We start from the raw sequence: 23,036 nt of genomic DNA, 5'->3' as shown, positions 1-23,036 counted from the left end.
ACTGTCAGATCGAAGCCACACACCCACTCTGGGTCTGTTTTGAGATGGGGATTTTTTCCTCTCCTCATTTGCTTTGTGGCGATACCAAGATGCAGCTGGAGCGCGCACTTCTTCCTTCGCCTTCTGCTCTCCAGGCCGGCGCGCAGGATCAAAGCTTTGAAGGCTTTCTCTGGCTCCCATGCTCACCATCTCTTGTAGTTTCACACTTGGCCATTCAGTATTCAGTCACTGTCCCTCTGACATGAAGAGTTGGGTTTTTTCTTTTTAATTTATATTTTTTCTAGGACTCTTTACAGTGCCTGTACCTGATTCCCTTAATGTCTTTTAAAAGCTACTCGCCAATTTCCAACTGCTCTAAAATGTGTCTTTTGATGTTCTTAGTCCCTCTTGGTTTCTATCCTCTTCTAGTTTCTGTTTTCTCCTCAAAATAAAATTGTATCTAATTAATAACAGTAGATGGGTATTCACTTTTAATACTGTCCACAAAAGCCAGTCTCCTACACCTGCTCTGCTACGAATGTATTTTTTTTGTGTGCAACACACCCGTCTTTGGTACTTAGTTGAGTGAGACGCATAGGTATAGGATCGAAGTTCTAGAATAGGGTTCTGATCATTGGAAATGAAACGAATATGGGGACAGAGATCCATGGCGCAAAAGCTGCGGGAAGGAGGAAGAATGTGTAAGTTTGGTGGAGGGAGAGAGAAGTTGGGAAGGATCTGCCGCGGGCAGGCGGAGGGAAGGCGACACTCCAGAGCAGTCTGTGTTCGGTTAAGGCTGTTCAAATGGACACTTTTTATTGCTCTCTGTTCTCATCAACTTCTCTATCAGATGTACACAATGTACATCTTTCAACCAGTTCCTTTAATGAAATTTACCACTTTCATGGTCTTTCAGTTCTCTCTAATTCAGGTTTTTGGGAGCCCAGAACTAGATGTGCCACCTCAGGAAAAATTTAATCAGTGCTCTCGGAAGATGGATCTACCATCTCGGCTTAGATCTCTATACATGCAACCACCTGTATATTCAGCAATCATCTATTGATTCATTTTCTTTGCATCTGGAAATCCTGTATGTTACATACTTCAATCCTAACACAGGTTAAAATAAATAACCGAATAGGGTTCTCAGGTCAAATACGTTTACGAAATAGTGAATTGAACAAAATAAAACAATTTATTTACTGCATGTTTTTCACGAGTCTTTCTGTTAATATATATTGCAACTCCCATAAGATGCAGCTTCCCCAAATTCATTCCCTGCTACCTAATAGCAATATTTTGAGAAACACTTGTGTTACAAGGCATACAGTGTGAGAAACATTGTTTTATAAATTTAGAGGACTTGAAGCTTTTAAATCAAATGGCATTTCCTTTATCATTTTTGGTTCCCATGTTGATTTGGGATGTTAGTATTCGACATCCATCCATCTCACCATGGTTTTCATTTTCAAAGCTTAACAAGTTGCTTTCTCATCCCATTCTATTCTTTTCTACTTTTCCACTTTGGCCCTAGGAATTAAAATATCCCATCCTGCCCCTCACAGCTTTTTTCCCCTTTTAGTTTTGCAGACCTGGACATTCGTGGAAATAATAAGCACCTTATAATTGTAGAATACTTTATATTTTCAAGATACTTTCACATCCATTATCTCATTTGATTCTCTCCACACCTCAGTAGGTAAGCAGAGCATGGACTGTTACCCCTTTCTTGCTCAAGGCCATATAGCTAACTAAAGATAGAGAAAATAGGATTTTTAGATGAATAAGTTGCACTACACTTAATCCACCAGCAGTTCCTCAGCCTAATTCCTTTCCTGCTATTTTTTGAAACACACACACACACACACACACACACGTATTTGCTGAGAGAGAAATTGTGGAAAATTGTTTTGCAGGAGGGTCCCAACTAGGTGACTTGTCGCTTGAACACTATGTGGGAAATGATGTCAGAAAGGAAGCCAGGACAATCTGACATGAGGCTGTCACAGGGAAAACTAATTAATAGGTGGCAGGGGCCCTTTACTATTGCTGAGACGGACTTCTGATCATAAAAATCTAACCTCTTCCCTGACTATGTATTACAGAACCAACTAGTTAATCTTTCATCTATTTTTGTAATATGGCTATTTGCATGCTGATTGGACCCACACTGGGGGAAACTTTTTGGTCTAAGGCAGGTGTCTTCAAGGGGGAATTAGGAAATTTTTGCCATTTGGAACATTTCGCAATGTCTGGAGACACTTTTGGTCACAACTGAGAGGAGCAGAAACAAGAGATGCTTCTAAACCTTCAACAGTTCATAAAGGAGCACCCCGCCAACACACACACAACAAAAAATTATCTGAGCCACAATGTCAATAGTGCCCAGATTGACAAACTGATCTAAGTGAAGAGCTTGGGTAACATAGAAGTGGTTTCGATTTGGTCTTTTTTTTTCTCCTGTTTTTTCTCTCTCTCTCTCATTCTCTCTCTCTCTCCCTCCCCCCTCTCTCCTCCCCCCTCCACATGTGTATGCTGGGGGTTATCTATTTAAGTAATCATAGGAAAGGTTCTCAGAGTACCTGAATACTCTTACTGTGTTATGAAGAAATGAGTGTGCATCATGGTGAACTTGAGTGAAGATTCACTTGGGGTACTGGGCTCCTCTGAGATTGTAGATACAGTGCAAACACCCTAGGATACGGATTCGTCTGCCAACACTCTCCTGGGTGTGTTTCTTTGTTTATCTAACTTCTGACTAGCGATTCCCAGGCATCATAAGCCTAAATTCCTACTTGTGGAGCAGGCATCAGGGGCTGTTGTCAGCTTTAGGAGACAAATCTGGCCAGAAGTGCCTGGGAGCTGTCTGAAGAGGTGCTCTTGGGGTTTGAGGATGGATTGGGTTCTTTCCCTTAGGATGAGCTTAGAGGAAAATTGGGGCGGTGCTTTTGACTGTTGCCTAGGATTTTCTCCAACAGTTTTATGCGGATATCGTGATGAGCACAGCCGCTGCGTTCGTGAATAGGCAGGATCTGAGGAGAGAGCAGTGCATGTGGGGGGACGGGTGCAGCCGCTCCGTGCGCGGAAGCGATGCCTGAGCATCTCAGTGTCTGTGGTTTTGTATTTGGGCTTCAATTCAAAGCCCCTTCATTCGTAGGATAAATAATTTCCTATCTGCTTCTAATTTCATTCACGAATGCTGGTTACCCTTTTCAATTTTAACATTATAGATAATAAATGAGGCATATTCCTTTAGGCTTTACCAGAGTGCTGGTGTTTGAGTAGAAAAGGGGCTGGGATAAAATAAGGTGATGTGTAAATGACATAGTCCTCTACTTGTATTCTGCCTTCCATAAAAACTTTGAAATAGATGCATTCAAGTTCCTAAAAGTCAAGAGTTGTGGTTGAGCCCGGCAGCCATTAGCAAATACAATTCAGTGGTGAGTACTCATGAATTTATACATGCATACATGATGTTGGAGATATTTCATTGGTATGTTAGAGTGTGCATTTGAATATCAGTATATGATCATTTCTCCATTTTCCACAATGGAGAAAAGCAGTGGTACAAATAATCCCAAGCATCAAGCGATCTAATTTTTTGTTGTTGTTAAATGAGTATATTATTATGATTTTTTAAAGTGAGCTTCACCAACATGTGTCAAGAGACTATGGGAAATCAGAATGGGATTAAAAATAAAATATCAGATAATCCACAAGGGGAATTATGTAGTCTATAGATATTATGTAGCTTTCCTGAAATTTATTTCCCTGGCGTTTTCACATATTAAATACTACAGCCCTGATCTTTAAATGATAAATAATTGTCTAAATATCTTAACTCCCCACCTTTATTTTATCTTCAATTTCTTCTCATTAGCCTATTTATTTTCTCCTAATTTTGTATCATCGTCTAAATAAAATAACTCCTGATTAATGTATAATAGATATATGATGTGTCTGGGTATAGATCTCTCTGAGTCTATCTTAGAATTTGTTCAACTTTTTGGATGTGCTGATTAATTTTTCTTATCAAATTTGGAAATATTTTGGCTATTGTTTCTTCAAATATTTTTCTGCCCCTTTTTTTCTTCTCTCCTTATGGGGCTTCTATCATGTGTAAGGCTCTGTCTCATTTTTTTCACTCTTTCTCTTTCTTCTCAGACTTATTGATGTGAATTTATCTATTTTCCAGTTCACTGATTTTTCTTCTGCCTGCTCAAATGTGCAGTTTTGCGCTTCTAGTGAATTTTCCCTTCAGTTTTATACTTTTGAATTCCAGAATTTCTATTCGGTTCATTTTTATAATTTCTGTGTCTTTTTTTAATATTCTCTATTAGGTGAGACATTGTTCTCATACTCTCCTTTAGTTCCTTAGATATGATTTCCTTTAGTTTATGAAACTATTTACAATAGCTGATTTAAAGTCTAGTAAGTTTAAATTAGCGAAATGATCACATTGTTAGGTATAAAAATTTTGAATCACTATATGGTACACCTGAAACTAATATAACCAATATAAGATTATATACCAACAATATTTAAATTTAAAAATTAATTTAAAAAATAAAGTTTAGTAAATTCAACATTTGGGCTGCCTCAGGGACAGTTTCTATTGATTGTTTTTTTTTCCCCTTGTGTATGGGCCATATTTGCTTTGCATTTTACAAACCTGGTAATGTTTTTCATTAAAAACTGGATATATTTAAAAAACTAGAGTCTCTCTTACTTCCCTGGGGTTTGTATTATTGCTTATTTTCTGAAATAATTCTGTAGAGTCAGTGTTCTTTGTTGTATATGACCACTGAAGTCTTGCTTGGCTAGCTTAATGGGTAGCTAATGACTGGACAGAGGTTTCCTTAAACACCTGGAACCAATAAATCTCACATTCGAAGGGGCTCAGTGTGCATCTTGGAGATATATCTTCAGCACTCAGGCAGGTAGCTGACAACTTAACCTTCGCTTTCACTTTGTGCTTGTGAAGAGACTCAGTCAGCAAGGGGCTGAGAGCTCAGAACCTTCTCAGTTATTTCCTGAACATGCAAATAGGGCTTTGAAGGAGCTCTAACCCAGCTCTGCCCCCTCTAGTGACTGCTGGTTTTCACTGTGATTGTGGGCTATTGGTTTTCAAGGCTACTTCGGAGTTGGAGAGGGGAGATGTAGTATGGAAAGTTCTTACTGAGATACGACCATTTTTCCCCCCAAATAAATGCTCCTTGGATTGCTGCAAGCCGTTGGCTAAATTACAGAGTTCTAAAAATCATAATTCTAACAGTGTTTACCTAAATTCACCTAATATTTTGCCTCTTTTGATTTTTCATTTGTATATATACACTTTTTCTTTTAATAACTTTTAGTTTTCAATTATAGCTGAATATAATATAGTTATTAAAATATTATTGACTATATTCCCTATGCTGTACTTCATATCCTTGAGACTATTTTGTAACTACCAATTTTTATTTAATTCCTTTATTTTTTTTCTCCCAGCCCCCAGACCCCTTCCCATATGGCAATTATTAGCTTGTTTCCTGTATCTATGGGTCTGTTTCCACTTTGTTTATTTTGTTTTTTAGATTGCATATATAAGTGAGATCATGTGGTATTTGTCTTTATTTAGCATATGTTTCATTTAGCATAATATTCTTTAGGCCAATCCATGTCATGGCAAATGGAAAAATTTCATTCTTGTTTATGGCTGAGTAATATTTCATTGTACATATCTTGGCTATTGTAAAAAATGCTGCAATGAACATAGGGGTAGATATGTCCTTTTTAAAAAATGTTTTGTGTTTTTTGGACAAATACCTAGCAATTCCATTGCTGGGTTCATCTTTGTCTCTTATTATACCCTTTGTTGAAAGTCTGTTTTGTCTGGTATAAATGTAGCTACCCAGTTTTTTTTTTTGTTTCCATTTTCATGAAATATCTTTTTCTATCCCTTTTCTTTCAGTCTGTGTAAATCTCTTGTAGGCAGTATATGTAGGGGCCTTGTTTTCCTATCCATTCGGCCACCCTATGTCTTTTGATTGGAGCATTTCATCTATTTATATTTAAAGTAATTGTCGATAGATATGTAGTGATTGCTATTTATTATTTGTATTTTTTTAATCTTTTTTTCTTCTTCTTAAGGAAGTCCTTTTAATGTTTCTTATAATACGATTTGGTGGTGATGAACCCCTTTAGCTTTTTCTTGTCTGGGAAGCTCTTTATCTGTCCTTCAACTCTAAATGATAATTTTGTTGTGTTGTTGCTGTTCTGATTGGGTGTTTTCTGTTACTTTATCTTTCAAATAGCTGATTCGATCCTTTGCTTCATCTAATCTATTGATTCCCTCCAATGTATTCTTCATTTCATTAATCGTTTTCTTCGTTTCTGACTGGTTCTTTTTTATGCTTTCTATCTCCATTTTTGATGTTTACTGTCTCTTTGTTGAAGTTCTCACTGACATCATTGAACATTCTTATTACCAGTGTTTTGAACTCTTAATCTGGTAGATTGCTTGTCTCCATTTTGTTGAGTTCTTTTTCTGGAGTTTTGTTCTGTACTTTCATGTGGGACATGTTTCTTTGTCTCCTCATTTTGGCCACTTCTCTGTGTTTATTTCTGTGTATTAGGTAGGGCTGTTATGTCTCCTGGTCTTAGCAGAGTGCCCTTATGTAGTAGGTGTTCTGTGGGGCTCAGTGGTGCAGTCTCCCTGGTCACCTGAGCTGGGTGCTCCAGGTGTGTCCCTTGTGTGGGGTGTGTCTGCTCAGTTCGGTCTTGGTTGCTGCTTGCACGTCAGTGGGTGGGACTGGCCCTCAGGCTGCATGGCTGTGAGGACCGGCCGTGACTATGGTGGAGGAGCTGCTGTGCAGGGGTCGAGCCTATGGAGTATGGATGCTTGTTGAGTCTGCCCTTTGGGTGTGTCATTTGTGGAATTGTTTGAGTGGTACTATGGTGTGGTCTAAGGTGGCCACCGGAAGCATTGGTTCTGGGGCCTCTTGGGATGGGCTGTGGTGTAGGCCAAGGCCAACTGCTGCCCTGCCTGGGCCATTTGGTATGAGCTACAAAGTGATATGCAGGTGGTAGCCACCTGTGCTGGGCTTGGAGGCACCTGGGAGAGGCTAAGCTGTGAACTGAGGCTGGCTGCCACTAGTGCCAGGCTTGGGGTTGTTAAGCAAGAGGTATGGGGCATGCCGAGGCCAGTTGGGGCTTGTTTGGGGTTTGTGAACCTTTGAGAGATTTTAGGAAAGTCTGCAGCAGGAACCAAGACAGGCCATTTGTATAGAAAAGCAACTGGAAGCGTGTGGGTGGACCCACAGGTTGGGTGGGGAGAGGTCCCAGGTAATCACCAGGGCAGGACAAATAGAGTTAGCAAGGTTGATGGAGACTCAGGTATGGCGCCCAGCGCTTCTGTCTGGAGAAAGCCGCCCCTCCAGCCCTCTCCCCGAAGCCAGACAACTCAGTCCCTCCCCGTGCATCCCGGCACCTTTCACACTAGGTGTGGGGCCAGCCTATTCCGTGTCTTCACCCCTCCTACAGGTCTCAGTGTGGTTTCTTCTAGATAGCCTTACTCATAGGGCTTCTGTTCAGCCAGACTCCAGGCGGTTCGCAATGATGGTTTTTCTGTAGCTTAGTTGGGATTTTGATGTCGTCATGAGAGGAGGTGAGCACATTGTTTACCCAGTCTGCCATCTTGAGTTCAACTCTATAGTCTTTTTCCTGAGCCGTTTGAGAATAGGCCGCATGTATCATGGCCCTTTGAGCTAAATACTTTAGTGTATGTTTCCAAAGAACAGAAAATTCTTTTAATTAATTTCAGTACAGATATCAAATTTAGCATATTTAACGTTGAGTATTTCTATTTTGTCAATTAACCCAGTAAAGTCCATAGCACTTTCCCTCCAATTCAGCATCCGTTCTAGGATCATGTACTACGTTCACTAGTCATGTCTCTTTAGTTTCCTAAATGGATCCCCCTGTGTTCCTGCAAGTTCACAAGAGAGAAGAGCCATAGTAATGTTTCTGAGAATAAGATTTCAAAAGATCGACTTAAATAGTGGCTTAGGAAACTGTCTTCATTTCTCTTTCATTCCAAAACCTCCAACCCTAGGTCTTAAAACAGTTATCAGGTTAGCAAAAATGGGGAGATATGTAGCCCTCTGAATTCAGATGTATTCTGAGAGTCCTCCTAGGCCCCGGCATTCTCCTGCCTCATTTAATGTTTCAAAGCCATTTCCTTTCCCTTCTTTCTTTTATCCCTCCGGTACCCAACTTGTGACAGATAGATTTGCTTGGGTTTAATTTGTCACAGCATACCTGAGTAAGGAGCATTGCAAGAGTGCTAGGAATCACAGGGAGCTTTCCTTCCAGGAGACCTTGTTAATTGAATTTTGTACGAAGGAGCCCAGGCACAACGGCAAAGATCTTTTTTTTTCCAAGACAGAATGTCGCAGGCGTTTCCCAAAGAGACCTCATCCATGCATTTCTCTGTGAAAATCAATTAGTGTTATGAATATGTGATAGTTTTCCTTTAAAAATTGTCACGACGGGAAAGTCTACCCCTTAACATTGAGAGAAATGTTTGTGCCTTCACTCTTCGCCCCTCAATTCTTTTCTCGAAGATTCTGTGCCACTAGTCCCCAAATATTAATTTGAAATGGTGATTTTCCAGTAAACAGCACATCCCCCTTTTCAGTGCTGCGTAACCTTACAACACTTATAAATGGATAAATGTCAGGTATTCTGCTTTTGCATGACTTGTTCTTCATTGACCTTTTTTTTTTTTGCTTTTTTTATTCTTTTCCCCAACTCTGTGCTCTTTCATCCACCTGTGGACTACTCATCTTCCATCTCTGCCTATTGAAATCTTTACGTTTTATCCTAGTTAACCTAATTATTCACTCTAAAAAGACAAAGACCTTGTTTTGTTCATTTTGAAAACTTACATACCACTAAGCAATAGTGCCTTGATAACAGTAGATGCTAAATATTGAGTGCCTGAATATTGAAAAACAGAATTATGTTGAACAACTGAGTCATGTTTCCATGAAGCATTTCTTGGCAGTGCAGACAATACTGTTCTTGTTTGTCTAAACTTCTTTGGCCTTTTTATCTCTCATTGAAACTCCGTACTTTTATAAACTTATGTTTATTGTTTTAAACTTAGTGATACTGTAAGTTGTACTATCTTTATAGGCAGATGTGGCTGAAATGATGAAATTTGTGCCCATTTATGTTTAGATAATTTCTCTATTGTCTCGGTAAATATATTAACAATTGCTGCTATCTCTTAAATGTTCAGTTTGTATTTTTACTGAGACCTCCTTATTAGTTTTTCAAATCTTCTGAAAATTTTGGGAGATGTTAATAATTTCCTTTAGTTTTTAAGCATTGGTTATTGGGCTGAATGGTAGCCCTCAAAAGGTACTATACAGTGAAGGGTATGCTTATTACTTCTTCTGTCTACTAGGAGAAAGAGGTTTGTTTTAAGGGGTGGGGGAAGATAGTAGTAGATAAAATGAAAATGGTTTCACTCTTTAAAATTGGACCCTTTAGCTAGCAGCTGTAATAGTTGAGGGTGGCTGGGAAGAGAATCAATGGTTTCTGGCAAAGTGGAGCTTCTAGCTTTGGAAAAGAAGATGCTAATTACAATGGGTGCTAATTGTTTCTATTTGAAAATTCTTGTAGCAGGTTTTCTGAAAACACTTACATTAAGTAAGAGTTAGGTGGGTAACTAAATCACTGCTGGTGAGGAATCTTGTCTCCAACTTGTGCAGAAAGACTCAGTTGCAGAACGAAATGGGCTCGGTATCCTACTACACTGTTCTCGGGAGCTGATAATTGGAAGGGTTTGGGGAGATAAAGTTATAATTAGGGTTAAGGGGGTTTGGTGTATAGTGTTTTTTTTCCTTTTGGATTTTTATTGTTTACTTTTAAGGCAAATCATGACTCACTTTCAGGAGGAAAGACTCAGTTTTTGCAAGTGGTCAAATACATTGCCCACTTGAATTATTGAATATACATCACAAATGAGTTTGTACAATGTTGTTTGACTGGCCAGAGGCCCATGCACTTAGCATCTTCACTTTTCCTTCCTCTCTTGCTCATTGCCTCCTTTGTTCCTCACCCCTTCTCCACAATATATCGCAAGCTCTTGATCTGTATCTGCAGTACACCGACATGCTTGACACTCTTGATTGGAGTTTCCAGCCCTCACGCCAAATGATAACATAGAATGTGAACATTTGAACAGTGTCTTACTTTAAACCTTGTCTGTGTTTTTGGAAACAACACTTTTCTTTTTGTTTATTTTTGATCCGTGTGTATCTTCACAGGAGACTGTTCAATTCCTGAAGTGGGGAAACAAGGCATAGCATGTTAGTGGGAGACCAAAGGGTCTTATACCATAGGGGAAGTAATGATTCAATAATCCTTATTTATCATGGTTTTTATTTCTCTTTGTAACTTCTGTCCCTCAGCACCAATTACCAAGTCATGCACATGGTAGATGCTCAAATAAGACCTAATTAGGGGATCCTATTTCCTGTAGCCAGAGAATACTTAAGCAATAAACAGTTGATAGGTGGTGTGTGTAGATGACCATTAATTCTCTTTACAGATAGCTACCCTGGTGAGGTTTACGGTAGTATGTTCATTTTTGTTAGCTGCCCCCATTGCTATATCTGCTAATCACTCCGATTAGATCAAGCCCTGGTCCATTTAAAGCATTCATGTCTAGCTGGTTTGCTGAAAGGAAAATGGTGGTAGATGTATTATTAGATGCAATTAAAGCGAAATCCTTGTTTCTTGTGTTTGTGCTTCTTCCTATCTCACCTTGTCCGTAGGAGATATTCCAAAAAATGTTTGTTGAATTATGTAGTAGAATCAGAGATTTAATAAGTACCGCAGCATCAGCAGCACCTCTTCCAAAATGTCGTGAAGGTATGATGTAGTTGCAGCCAAAAGCATAGAAAGGAAGCACCTGTTATTTTGGTAGACAAGTAACCAAGGCTCATGAGCTCCCTTAAAGACAAATCAGACAAGTCATCTGTGGACTAGGAATCTCCTCAGTCTCTCCTCTCTAGCCCCCCTGTATTAGATGTTCATGAGGCTCGCCAGGGGAGTTGAGGAGGTTTACTGCAAGCAACTACTCTTTGTTCTCTTGAGGTAAGTGGTTTGAGGACAAAGGAGACTTAGGAGATGGGGAAAAATATTGAAAACCCAAAACAGGACCTATTCCTTTTTGGAGCTTTCATGAATGATAATAATTTAAAATTTCAGATTGAGCAGTTAAAAACGCTCCAGAGTTAGAAGGCTCCCCCAGTGGTACAGCTCAAAGAGAATCTGGAGCTGGGATGGTTCTCTCAGATTTCTAGGAGAGGACCCAAAGGGTCATTTTTAAGTAAGCATTGAATACCTACCATTTTCCAGGATAATTATTTGTAATGACAAATGATCTTATTTTATAGTGACAGACTGCTGTCCTTTGAGAAAAAGATCGTTATTTATATCCTAAGTAAGGATTGAGCAGGTTACTAGAATTTTACCACAAAAATATACAAAAGATTTTAAATTATAGGTTTGCAGGTTTTCATTAGACTTTTGCCATTCCATTTTCTCTTTATGCAATAATGATATGTGAGGATGCTAGTAAATGATGTATGAGAACCCTGTTTTCTTTATAACTAGGTATAATGGGATGCAGTTTGGTGAGGAGAACTCAGCATGACTGAGAATTTAAGGCAGAACCTTAAAAACCCAACAGTTTAGTGGAAAGTAAGGATACTGGAGCAGAGCAAAAGCTGTATACACTGTCTGGAGCTTTCAGAGGACACCTGTGTGTCATTGCTACGCATTGTTAAGAGCACCTGTTCAAGGAACAGCCCATGGACAAACTGGCTGATGGAGGTGACCAGTCCAGATATAGAGGAATTTTCATTGGGAGCATAATAAAATGTTAATCAAAAGATACTTCATGTTTTGAAAACTTGCTCTGAAAAATAAATTTAATGTAAAATTACTCCACTTTGATTCTATCGTTCTAAACTAATTTTCTATTCAACTTAATATCTAGTACCATAAGAAATTTTCATTTTAAAAAGCCATCTTCAGATATTTTTAAATTAAAAAATGAGGGTGCTATAAGCCATTGCTTTCCCCATGTTTAATCTGGTTAGGGTTGTCTCCCAGATTGCGGGAATCAGGTTTATTCATATACAGGATTTAGCACATCGTGCATGCACATGCATCTACATCAAAACATTACGATTTTCTGGGTTCTAGTTTGTATTCTTTTACTTAAAATTTACACTTACTCAGATTCCAGTTTATCCTGGCCTGAAACTAATTTTTCTTGCACGTCCAAGGCTTGTAAGTCCATCGTATTTGCTATTTGAGATGTGTTTTGATTACTTCTTCCATCTACAATGGTTACCACTCTTTTTTTCAGCAGTTATTTGGAAAACACACAAATATACATAGTTATAAACAGATACCTATGTATTATGCCATTTAAATAAGAAATTGCTATGTCTTTCTCATGAGCTCATGGCTTATTTCGCTGTCAATGTCTCATTCATTCATTCCTCTTATAAGCACCTGAGCAAATAGTTACATGTAATCGTCATCCTCTGGTAGTCTGACCCTTTCTTTTACAGACTTGTTTTCTTCACCGTGGTCTGCGCAGCCTCTCTCTGGTGTTTGCATTTCTGCCTCTGTAGATGAAAAACTACCTTTGAACGAATGTAGAGGTGGCAGGAAGAAAGAGAGGTAGGTCAGGACAATGAAGAAATTCTTCTCTCCATTCCCCTTCTGTTGGATTGGCTGAAATGTAGGATGTGACAAAAGCAGGAAACAAAATTATAAGTATATACTGTAGTCGGTTTCCTTTAGGAGATAATTATTATGTACTTCCCTCTTAAGTAACCAAAAAAAGAGCATTTGGTCACTTTAAGGGAGATAGATAGAAAAAGACAGTTCTTGTTTTTGCTGGTATATTGGACTATTGGGATGTGTAGAAGATAGGGGGAAATTAATTTCTGTCTCGTCTAGACCTATCATGTGTCGCCTTTCCTGGATAATTGTACAATATGGATTCTCAGCATGTGCAGGTCTCATAAATCATGTGCTGTTTTAATTTTAGATGCATAAGAGAAAATATGGTCCTTAATCGGATTGTTGACTGCTGACTCCATAGTAAAGATAAGGAAAGAAGATTAGATGGGGAAGATTTCAGGTACTGCAATAAGATGAGACTTTCTGTTCCTTTTTAGGGCTAGTGTGACAAAAACCTCAAAGTAACACTGCTTTCATATAGTGGTTTGTTGCTCTAAGTGACTTCAGCTTAATTTTCACAGTTGCCCGGTAGGCACGAGGACCAGTAAAATCAGAAACAATCATAAGCCATTTCCACTGTGAGATAGAAGACGTTATTATTATTTAAAGTCTGCTATTTTTTGAAAAGAAATCAGTTACTAAGAAGCAAGAGACTGACCTGAAATTACACAGGATGTTGGTAGCATTTATTTTATGACAATACCAAACTAGATTTCCACTTCCTTTCCTACTCTTGAAATCCTCAAGTGGATTGGTTATTTGAGTAGTCATTTATATGGTAATAAGCAGGACTTTTAACTTCAGCTGGATACCTGTAGCACAGCAACAGGATACAGTAGTTGGAACTTCATATGGTGTATAGTCCTACAACGATTTTTTCATCTATTCCAACACAGTACTGCAAATAACTTCCACTGAAGAAAAAAGCCTTATTTTCTTTTTCTATCCTCATTGGAGATTATTACCTAGTCACATTCTTCTGCCTCCTTCTCCTGTCTTATCCAAAACAGGTTAAAAACCTTTCCTATTAAAGAATGCTTTTTCTTTCTCCAAATCAACCCACTTTCTTTCTTTACTCCAGAACCTTCTCTTTTATATACTGAAACATCTAAGTAACTTAAAACCTGTCTCTAACCCTGTTTTTATCATTGTCTTGGTGGTTTTCTTTCTGTATTTTAACTCTTTGCTGCAGATGTGGTACTGGACATAATATTTTCTGCACTATATAATTAAGAAACTATATTCACCAATTGGAGTACCTTTTTGTTTCAATCTGTCTCCTATGCTGTCTACCCATGAAGGCAATAAGACAAAATACCTTGGAAATAGATTCCCCACCCCCCGGGAGTGGAGTGAAGTAGAGGATCTGTTCTGATTTATTTCTTGCTTGTATCCAGTGGGTTTTTGGAGGTGCCTTGAACCAGCTCTTGACAAACCAATTGTTAACATCGTTTCCCAACTCCAAGCTCATGTTCAGTTTTTGGTAGCTTGAAATTAGCCACAGTGGGAATATTTACCTCATGGAAATCAACAAAAGCAACAAATCATGCTTCCCCACCCCTCAAACTGATTGTTAAACATTTACCAGCATATGACTTATGCTGTTTCATAATCATTCTTTTTTCCCCCCAGCTTTATTGAAGTATAGACAATTACTTGCTCATGTTTGCATCGTACAATTCAGAGGGTTTTTTTCCAATTTTCCATACTATAATATATTCATTTCAGTTGTACAGCATAATGATAAGAGATCTATATAACTCACAAAGTGATCATCCCACTAAATCTAGTACCCCTCTTCCTCCTTACATATTTATTACAATATTATTAATTATTTTCCTTATCTTACGCTTTATATCTCCATCACTATTTTGTATCTATCCATTTGTACCTCTTAATCCCTTTGCCCTTTTTCGCTTAGCACCCCCAACCTCTCTCCCATGTAGTAGTCCTCAAAATATTCTGTGTATCTATGTTTGTTTCCATTTTTTGTTGCTTATTTTGTTCTTTAGATTCCCCATGTATGTGAAATCATGTGATATTTGTGTCTATCTGACTTATTTCATTCAGCGCAGTGCCCTCTAGGAAAAATGGAGTCAAGCGATATCTTTCTCCATATCCTTCCTTTTAGTCTGTGTGTGTCTTTTAATCTGAAGTGAGTCTCTTATAGGCAGTACATGTAGGGGTCTTGTTTTCTTATCCATTCAGCCACTGTATATTTTGGTTGGAGCACTTAATTCTTTTCCTTTTGAGGTACTTGTTGATAGGAATGTAGTTGTTACCATTCTTTATTCCTGTTTTTGATACATGTGTTTTTTGGTCTTGAAGTCCCTCCAACATTTCCTGTAATACTGGCTTGGTGATGATACATTCTTCATGGTTATTTTTGGCTGGGAAGCTCTTTATCTTCCTTCAACTCTGAATGATAGCTTTGCTGGATAAAGTGTTCTTGGTTGTAGATCCAGGGTTTTCAACACGTTGAATACTTTGTGTCTCACCCTTCTATCTTGCAAAGTTTCTTTTGAGAACTCAGCTGCCAGTCTTATGGGTGCTCTCTTACAGCTAACTAATGGCTTTTCCATTGCTGCTTTTTAAGATTTTCTCTTTGTATTTAACTTTTGGCATTTTAATTATGATGCATCTTGGTGTGGGCCTCTTTGGGTTCATCTTTTTGGGGACTCTCTGAGTTTCCTGGGCTTGTACGTCTATTTTCTTCACCAGGGTAGAGAAGTTTTCCATCATTATTTCTTCAAATGTATTTCAACTTCTTGTTCTCTCTCTTCAGATACCCCTATGACATGAATGCTATTACCCTTAATTTTGTCCCTTAGGCTCCTTAAATTATTATTATAGTCTTGGCTTCTTTTTTCTTGCCATTCTGATTGGGTGTCCTTGGCCTTCCCATCTATATCAGTGGTTCTATCCTCTTCTTTATTCACTCTGTTTATCCCATTTAATATACTCTTCACCTAGGATGACGTGTTCTTCATTTCTGATTGGTTCTCTTTTATAATTTCCAATTACATTTTTATGTTTTTTATCTCTTTGTCAAAGTTCTCACTGAGTTCATTTACTCTTCTCCTAAGCTTACTGAGCATCTTTATAACCAGTGTTTTGAACTCTGCATCTGTCAGATTGCTTGACTCCATTATTCCTCGACCTCTGTTCTGTTCTCTCATGTGGTTTCTGCTTCTCTGTCTTCCCATTTCGGCTGCCTTTCCGTGTCTGTTTCTATGTCCTAAGCAAAGCTCCTGAGTCTTCTGGTCTTATAAGTGTGGCCTTGTGTAGTAGCTGTCTAGTGGCACAGTCCTGAGAGGGGGTCAGTTGCAGGCCAAATTTAGCCCCAGCCTCTGCCCCTCTGGGGCCACCTGTTAAGATGTAGCAAGCCATCCACAGATGCTGTGCTTATAGTTGCCTTAAAAGGCCACGCCAGAAGCCAAGGTCAGCTGCCATCCATGTGAGTCCAGTCGCTGCTCAGCAAGTGGCACAGGATTTATGGAGGACACCACTGGATGTGGCTCAGGTGGGGCCATGAGTTAGGAGAGGCGGAGTCTCAGGGAGTCCTCTGGGCGGAGCGACCTCTGTGATCCAGTTCGGTGACATCTCAGCCATGGCAGTGCTGCGTCTCGCACTGGGAGTGGGGAGGGCTCAGCAGAGGAACGATGGATACAGCTGCCACTTCCGACAGGCAGAGAGCCTCACCTCCAGCCCTCAGTCCAACAACTCAGTGTCACCCTGGAAGTCTCTGTTGTCCCCAAGCAGCTGACCCAGTGCTGGCACTCAGAGTGAGCAAGTCCATCGCAAGTCTGCTCATGGACACGGCCCCTTAAGATGCGTCTGGTGCTGCTGCAGCCTCCGTCGCCCTCAGCCGCTGGTGCACGGTGATGTCTTATTTCTCTCCCTAGTTGTAGGGCTTCTGTTCCTCTAGACCCCAGGTGACTTTACTTGCCATTTGCTCTGTGTTTCTGTCACAGGTTTGATGTGATTGTAAGAGGAGATGAGCAAAGCTTCTATCATCTACACCGTTTTGCCCAGCCTCCCATAAACATTCTTGATTAGAAAGTTTATCTGAGTACCTAGCTGCTTCTAGTACATGGTCGAATATGCATATGTGTGTGTGTATGTCTATTTGCATATTTGAGTCTGGAAGATGTAAAACTAGGCCTAAGAAATCAGGCCAGTGCAAATTATAATGTAAGAGGATAGGGTCATATACAACTTTGACACTGTATCCTTAAAACTCTATTAGTAGTTTCAACGGACCAAGGATAGCTGCTGTTTAATTGAGCAGATACTGAGAACGAGTTAGATATTTATAAGAGCTTTTTTTTTAAAGGTAAATGAGCCATGCGAAATGCTACATATTGGGACACAAAGGGTAATAATATTGGGAGGAACGAACCTGATTCTATTTTGACAGCACTTCTCTTCAAACTGCAGATTACGTATGACAGGCAACATGGCCAGAACACGTCCTCATTCTGATGTTTGTGTTCTTCTGTCTCGCACACTCCTATAAACAGCTCCTCTGCAAATGATTTCAGGTTGCTATAGTACTCTCCAGAGCACATCACTTATAATGATCTTTATCTATGCATTAGAAATAAAGCTGGAATGAGAAGAATATTGAACAGTGACTGCGCTGGTGATTCGGGGTTCTGAGCTGCAGCTCGGTGAAATTCCTCATGTATCTCCATGCTAAACTCCCAGCGGAAAGACTTCGGTTTCTGGCAGTACTTGATCCTCTCTTTGCCTAGCGCTATCTCAGCAGTTGCAATGTTTGTTGACCTGAATCACTCCCTTTGACAGCCTAGCAACCAACTTCATCAACTGGGGTGATTCACATGTTGATTCGGCCAGACTGAGATGACCAGAATCCTGACACAATTCAGATTCATGAAATGGATTGGCAAGGTTAAGTAGAGAATGGGGTCGACAAAGGTGGTAATCTGTAAGGAGATAACAAGTAGTGAGAACCCACACATAGGAATTAGGAAGATTCAGAGATAGGACCTCTTAGCTCCTAGCATTAACTTAGTTGCTAGCTTCTGGTAGAACCAAGCAGAACCTCAGCCGTGAAGGAACCGAGGTATTGGATAGGAATTTAGCCATTGGATGTGGGACATAAAACAGACGTTGGGTTGCAATGGGCTCGGTTAAAACATAGTTGCCTGAACTAGGATGTCATGGCAGAAAAACAATGTAGCTGATTTGGATCTGTGCTTCTAAGTGATGGATCTAGGAAGATTTACTCTACTTAGGGGATGAACTGATTCAATACTTTGAATAGATGGGGCTTAGCTTTAGTTGTGAGAGTTCGAGGGTGGAGCGAGGCAGAAATCAGGATTGACTGCTCCCTCCAGATCCTCTTGTTGCATATTTCAGGCCTTTTTCTCTTGTTGATTCATCAAGCAGCCTGGCTGGTGCCGAGAGTTGGTAATTTGACCCTTCATAGGATGGGACATGCATGAAACAGGCAAACTAGCATTTTATGCTAGCTTTAGTGCTGGTAGACGTGGCATCTTTTAACTTGTCTGGGCCTCAACTTGTTCTTATCAGTGAAAAGGGACAGAGTGGACATTAATTTGAATTTGTGGCTTATACTCAGTGCGGTAGGTAAATGGAAAGTACAGGGCATAGTGGCAAAAATGTGACAGCTTTTGTAGCAAACAAGTCCGTGGAGGTCAGGGCCCACATTTTTTATTAATTTTACAGTATACCATGTTTGGAGAGGCACTTGTTAAGGGTATCTTATTAGGAATAGATCCCCCACAGCAATACTTTTAATATTGGACACACAACATTTCAAAACTGACAGGAACCTTTAGAAATTCATCTAGTCTAGATCAGTTTCTGGGCAGCTCTATGGCTGATGCAGCCAAGACCTGGGCTACGGCAGGACAGAAGATGCACCAGTCTGAGTTCAGTCCTAGGCCAGGATCTTGTGTTGTCCACATTGGTGGTCACCAGGGGGTTCCTTCTAGGGTCTTCATTTTCGCTGCAGCCTCCAGCACCAGTTTATGGCTCCAGCTGCTTTTGCTCCCTGAAGTTGAAAATGGCCCTTTGGCTGCTATGTCAGGTCTCTAATGGGAAGTGTCACAGTTTAATATTTCTCTTACAGATGACTTTTTATATCTGCAACCTGAACTCAAGGTTCAATTCAAGTATTAGAATTACAGTTCAAAGCAAATAAAACTGATGATGATGGAGGCAACATAAAATTCTCTTCTTTTCTGAATTGAGTATGATTCTTAATGAATGTGATCAGGAGTTGAGAGACTTGGGGTATCAGAAGCTTGTCTTCCATACACTTATTAATAAGCACTTGGGCTGCCATAGAGATGTGCCAGATACAAGGGATGCGGCATATAAAACACAAGTCTTGTCCAACAGGCCTGCCAGCCCCTAGTGTCATTATTTCTTTCTGCAATGAAGTCTTGTCTGCTTTGCTCCAGACCGTGCACATTGTCCTAGATAACACACCAGCCTAGACTCTTCATGAAGTCATCCTCGTGTACAATGACAGTGACTTCGATGATTTGAAAGGAGAACTAGATGAGTGTGTCCAAAAATACCTTCCTGAGAAAATTAAAGTAATAAGAAATAGAAAGCATGAGGGATTAATTCGAGGAAGAATGATCAGAGCAGCTCACACAATAGAAGTCCTGGTGTTCCTGGACAGCCACGGTGAAGTGAACGTAGCGTGGCTGCAGCCCTTCCTGGCTGTCACCTGGGAAGAGCAGCAGACGGTAGTGTGCCAGGTGGTCAGCGTCATCAGTGCAGGCACGCTCACCTACAGCTGATCCCCTGTGATGAGAGGAGGGTTCAACTGGGGGCTGCACCTCAAATGGGATCTTGTACCCTTCTTGAGCTCAGAGGACTAGAAGGAGCTACTGCATCAGATCAAGTCACCTACAGTGGCTGGAGAATTTTTTTGCCATGGATAGAAACTACTTCAATGAAGTGGAGCAGTATGACAAGTGGCATGGATATCTGGGGAGGAGAAAATTTAGAAATAGCATTTTGCATTTGGATGGGCATCCCTTGCTCCAGAGTCAGACACATTTTCTGAAAAAGGTCATCACATAGTTCTCCTAAAGGCCAGGACACCTTGCCAAACAATTCCTTGAGGCTGGTACCTGTTTGGCTGGATGAATATAAAAAGCAGTATTTTTCCTTAAGACCTGATCTGAGAACAAGAAGCTATGGAAATATCAGTGAGCATGTTGAATTGAGGAAGAAGTTGGGTTGTAAGTTATTTAAATGGTATTTGGATAATATTTACCCAGAAATGCACATATGAGCCCAATATCAAACCCTAGCAAACCATTTTTATCAATAGAGGGCCAAAATGTCCCCAAAGTCCTTCAACATGTTAGGATCTATTATTTCCGGACCAACAAGTGTCTGGTGGCCAAGTCAGAAGGGAGAGCTAGTAGTGCTTAAGGCGTGTAACTATAGTGACCCAAGTCAGGTCTGGATTTATAACGAAGAGCGTGAATTGGTTTTAACTAATTTCCTTTTTCTGGATATATCAAAAACTGGCTTATCAGACCCACCATGACTCATGAAATATCATGGGACAAAAGGGTCACATCAATGGACCTTTGGGAAAAATAGGCAGCTGTGCCAGGTGTCAGCTGGACAGTGCCTGAGAATACTTGATTCACTGAGTCACAAAGGCTATGTTGCTATAGCAATCTGTGATGTCTCCTCTTCACAGCAGTGGCATTTGGGGAGTTGAGTGGATACCATGCCTGTGAAGATTAGCAGAGCTGAGACAACAGATACACTAGAGATGGAAGCATTGAGTGACCATCAGGAGGTAAATAAGTGTTTCACCAAGACATTAAGGTCGTTTCTGAGCTGCTGTTAAGGAATTTTTTGCTTATGGTAGGAATCCAGAATACAATTTTAATATAAAGTGTAAGATTTATACAGAAGGACAACACCCAGGAAGTTGACATGCCTATCCAAACTTATTTATGCTTCTGTCTTATTTTATTAAATTTATTGTGGTGACATTTGTTAATAAGGCTATGTAAGTTTCAAGTACACTGTTCTATAATACATCATCTGTATGTTGCATTGTGTGCTCACCACCCAAAGTCTAGTCTCCTTCCATCATCATATATTTGACCCCCTTTTCCCTCTTCCACCTCCCCCAAACCCTTCTCCTCTCATAACCACGATATTGTTGTCTGTATCGAGTTTGTTTGATGTGTTTGCTCCTTTGTTGATTTGTTGATTTTTGTTTTATATCACATATGAGTGTAATCATACAGCCTTTGTCCTTTTCCATTTGACTTATTTTGCTTAGCATGATACTCTCAAGATGCATCCATGTTGTCGCAAATGGCAGTATTTCATTCTTATGGCTGAGTAATATTCTGTCGTATGTATGTACCACAGCTTCTTTATCCATCAAAATACACTTAGGTTGTTTCCATGTTTTGGTCACTGTGAGTAATACTACAATGAACACGAGGGGACGTGTATCTTTAGGAATAAATGTTTTCAAATTTGGGAGTAGATACCCAGAAGAAGGATTGCTGAGTTGAATGGTAGCTTTATTCTTATTTTTATTTTCCTTTGTGGATTTGGATCTTTACTCCCTTCTATTTTCTGTTTTTGCTGTCTCAAATTAGTCCTATTTATGCTGTATGTTCATTTATTTCTAGGTTTCAGTCACTGTTGTCATCTTCTCTTTCTAGAGTGTTTTTTTGCCTTTACCCATTATGTAATATTTAAGTTTATAATAACCTGTTCTTAATAAGGGTTCACTTTCCTACTTCTGTCTGCCTGTTAGTCATCTAACTCATAGTTATGTATTTGTCCTTTCGTTTTTGGTAGAATGACTCCCTTCAGTATCTCCTGTAATGCAGGCATTGTGGTGGAAAATTTTTCAGCTTTTGTATGTTTGGAAAGGTCTTTATTTATCCTTCATATCTAAAGGGGAGCTTTGCTGGATGCATTATTCTTGGCTGGTAATTTCTTTCAATCATTTAAATATTTGATTCTAATACTTCCTTGCTTATAAGATTTGTGCTGAAAACTCCAATAATAGTCCAATGGGGTTCCCTTTATAAGTTATTGTTTTCTTTTCTCTGACCGCCTTGAGAATTCTTTCTTAATCATTAGTTTTTGACAATTGTAATATAATGTGTCTTGAAGAAGGGCTTTTTGGGTTGATGTAATTGGGGATTTCTATTTGCTTCTTTCCATAGGTTTGGGAAATTCTCAACTATTTGAATATGTTCTCCGTTCCCCTCTGTCTCTCTTCTCCTTCTAGTATATTCATTATACTCATCTTGCTTTTTCTGATGGTGTCAGATAGTTCTTGTAGAGTTTCACTTTTCTTTTTTCATTCTCAGGTCTCTCTTCCTTCTGTATCATTTCCAAATTTCTTGTCTTTGACATCACTAATTTTTTCCTCCATCTGGTCAGCTCTATTTCCTAAGCTTGCTATTTTATTCTTCATCTGTTTTAATGTGCTCTTCATCTCCAGAAGTTCAATTTGGCTCTCTTTTAAGGTTTCAATCTCCATGATGAATTATTCCTGTTGTTCATTCATTTTGTTTATGGTCTCTTTGAGCCATCAGTCAGAATTTTCTTGCATCTCATTGAGTTTTTTCAGAAGTGTGATCTTGAATTCACTGTCATTTAAATCGCATATTTCTATGTCTTTAATTTTATTTTCCAGAGATTTTTCCCTCTTTCCGAGCTGCTTTGTCCCTTTGATTGTTCATGGTGTTTGATGGACTATTTCGTCACCTACGCATTAATGGGAGTGTACTCTGCTTTTTTTTTCAATAGAAAATTTATCGTATAGTGATCTCTCTTTAGCAGATTGATAAGGGGATTTTTCTTTTTTTATTTCCAGTAGGTGGCGTCCAAGACTCTTGAGTCTCTGCTCTGAGGCTAAAAATTCCCTTTCCTCTCTGGTGGGCTGTGTGCATCCTCTACCACCATCCCAGGGCTCTATCCCCATGGGAGGATGCAATGGACAATGAGGGTTCAAGTCTCTGAAGAGGCCCAGAAGTCCTATTACTGCCCCAACAGTCAGATGCAATGTTCCACTGTTTCTTTCTGAATCAGCCCGACTGGGTAGGGATGGAGTTGATTAGGAAAGGCCCACGGTGTGTGGCCATGTCCCTTCCCAGAGTGCTGTCTCCCAGGTTTCAGCTGTTTTGCTTCAGCACTGGTTGCACAAATTCTCCTGGGGCTTGTGGTGGGGG

The 23,036-nt window shown here is 39.7% G+C and overlaps 1 protein-coding gene and 1 pseudogene across 3 annotated transcripts in view; both read left to right on the top strand.

Moving 5' to 3' along the window:
• NEXMIF (neurite extension and migration factor) overlaps positions 1-23,036 on the top strand; it is an 89,206-nt gene that overhangs the window by 17,769 nt on the left and 48,401 nt on the right. Inside the window, exon 1 of one of the 3 annotated variants that reach the window (XM_016130743.2) lies at positions 19,033-20,623. The exons of the other annotated variants lie outside the window; for them this stretch is intronic. The gene's annotated coding sequence lies outside the window, so the exon portion shown is untranslated. Of the gene's footprint in view, positions 1-19,032; positions 20,624-23,036 lie in introns of those variants that run through there. 3 annotated transcript variants of the gene reach the window in all.
• On the top strand, positions 19,012-20,574 carry LOC107502972 (annotated as a pseudogene).

Source organism: Rousettus aegyptiacus, unplaced genomic scaffold (assembly GCF_014176215.1).
Source record: "Rousettus aegyptiacus isolate mRouAeg1 unplaced genomic scaffold, mRouAeg1.p scaffold_m13_p_9, whole genome shotgun sequence".
Taxonomy (NCBI): domain Eukaryota; kingdom Metazoa; phylum Chordata; class Mammalia; order Chiroptera; family Pteropodidae; genus Rousettus; species Rousettus aegyptiacus.
The sequence above is the reverse complement of the archived record's forward strand: the minus strand, read 5'-3'. Positions and strand labels throughout refer to the sequence as shown.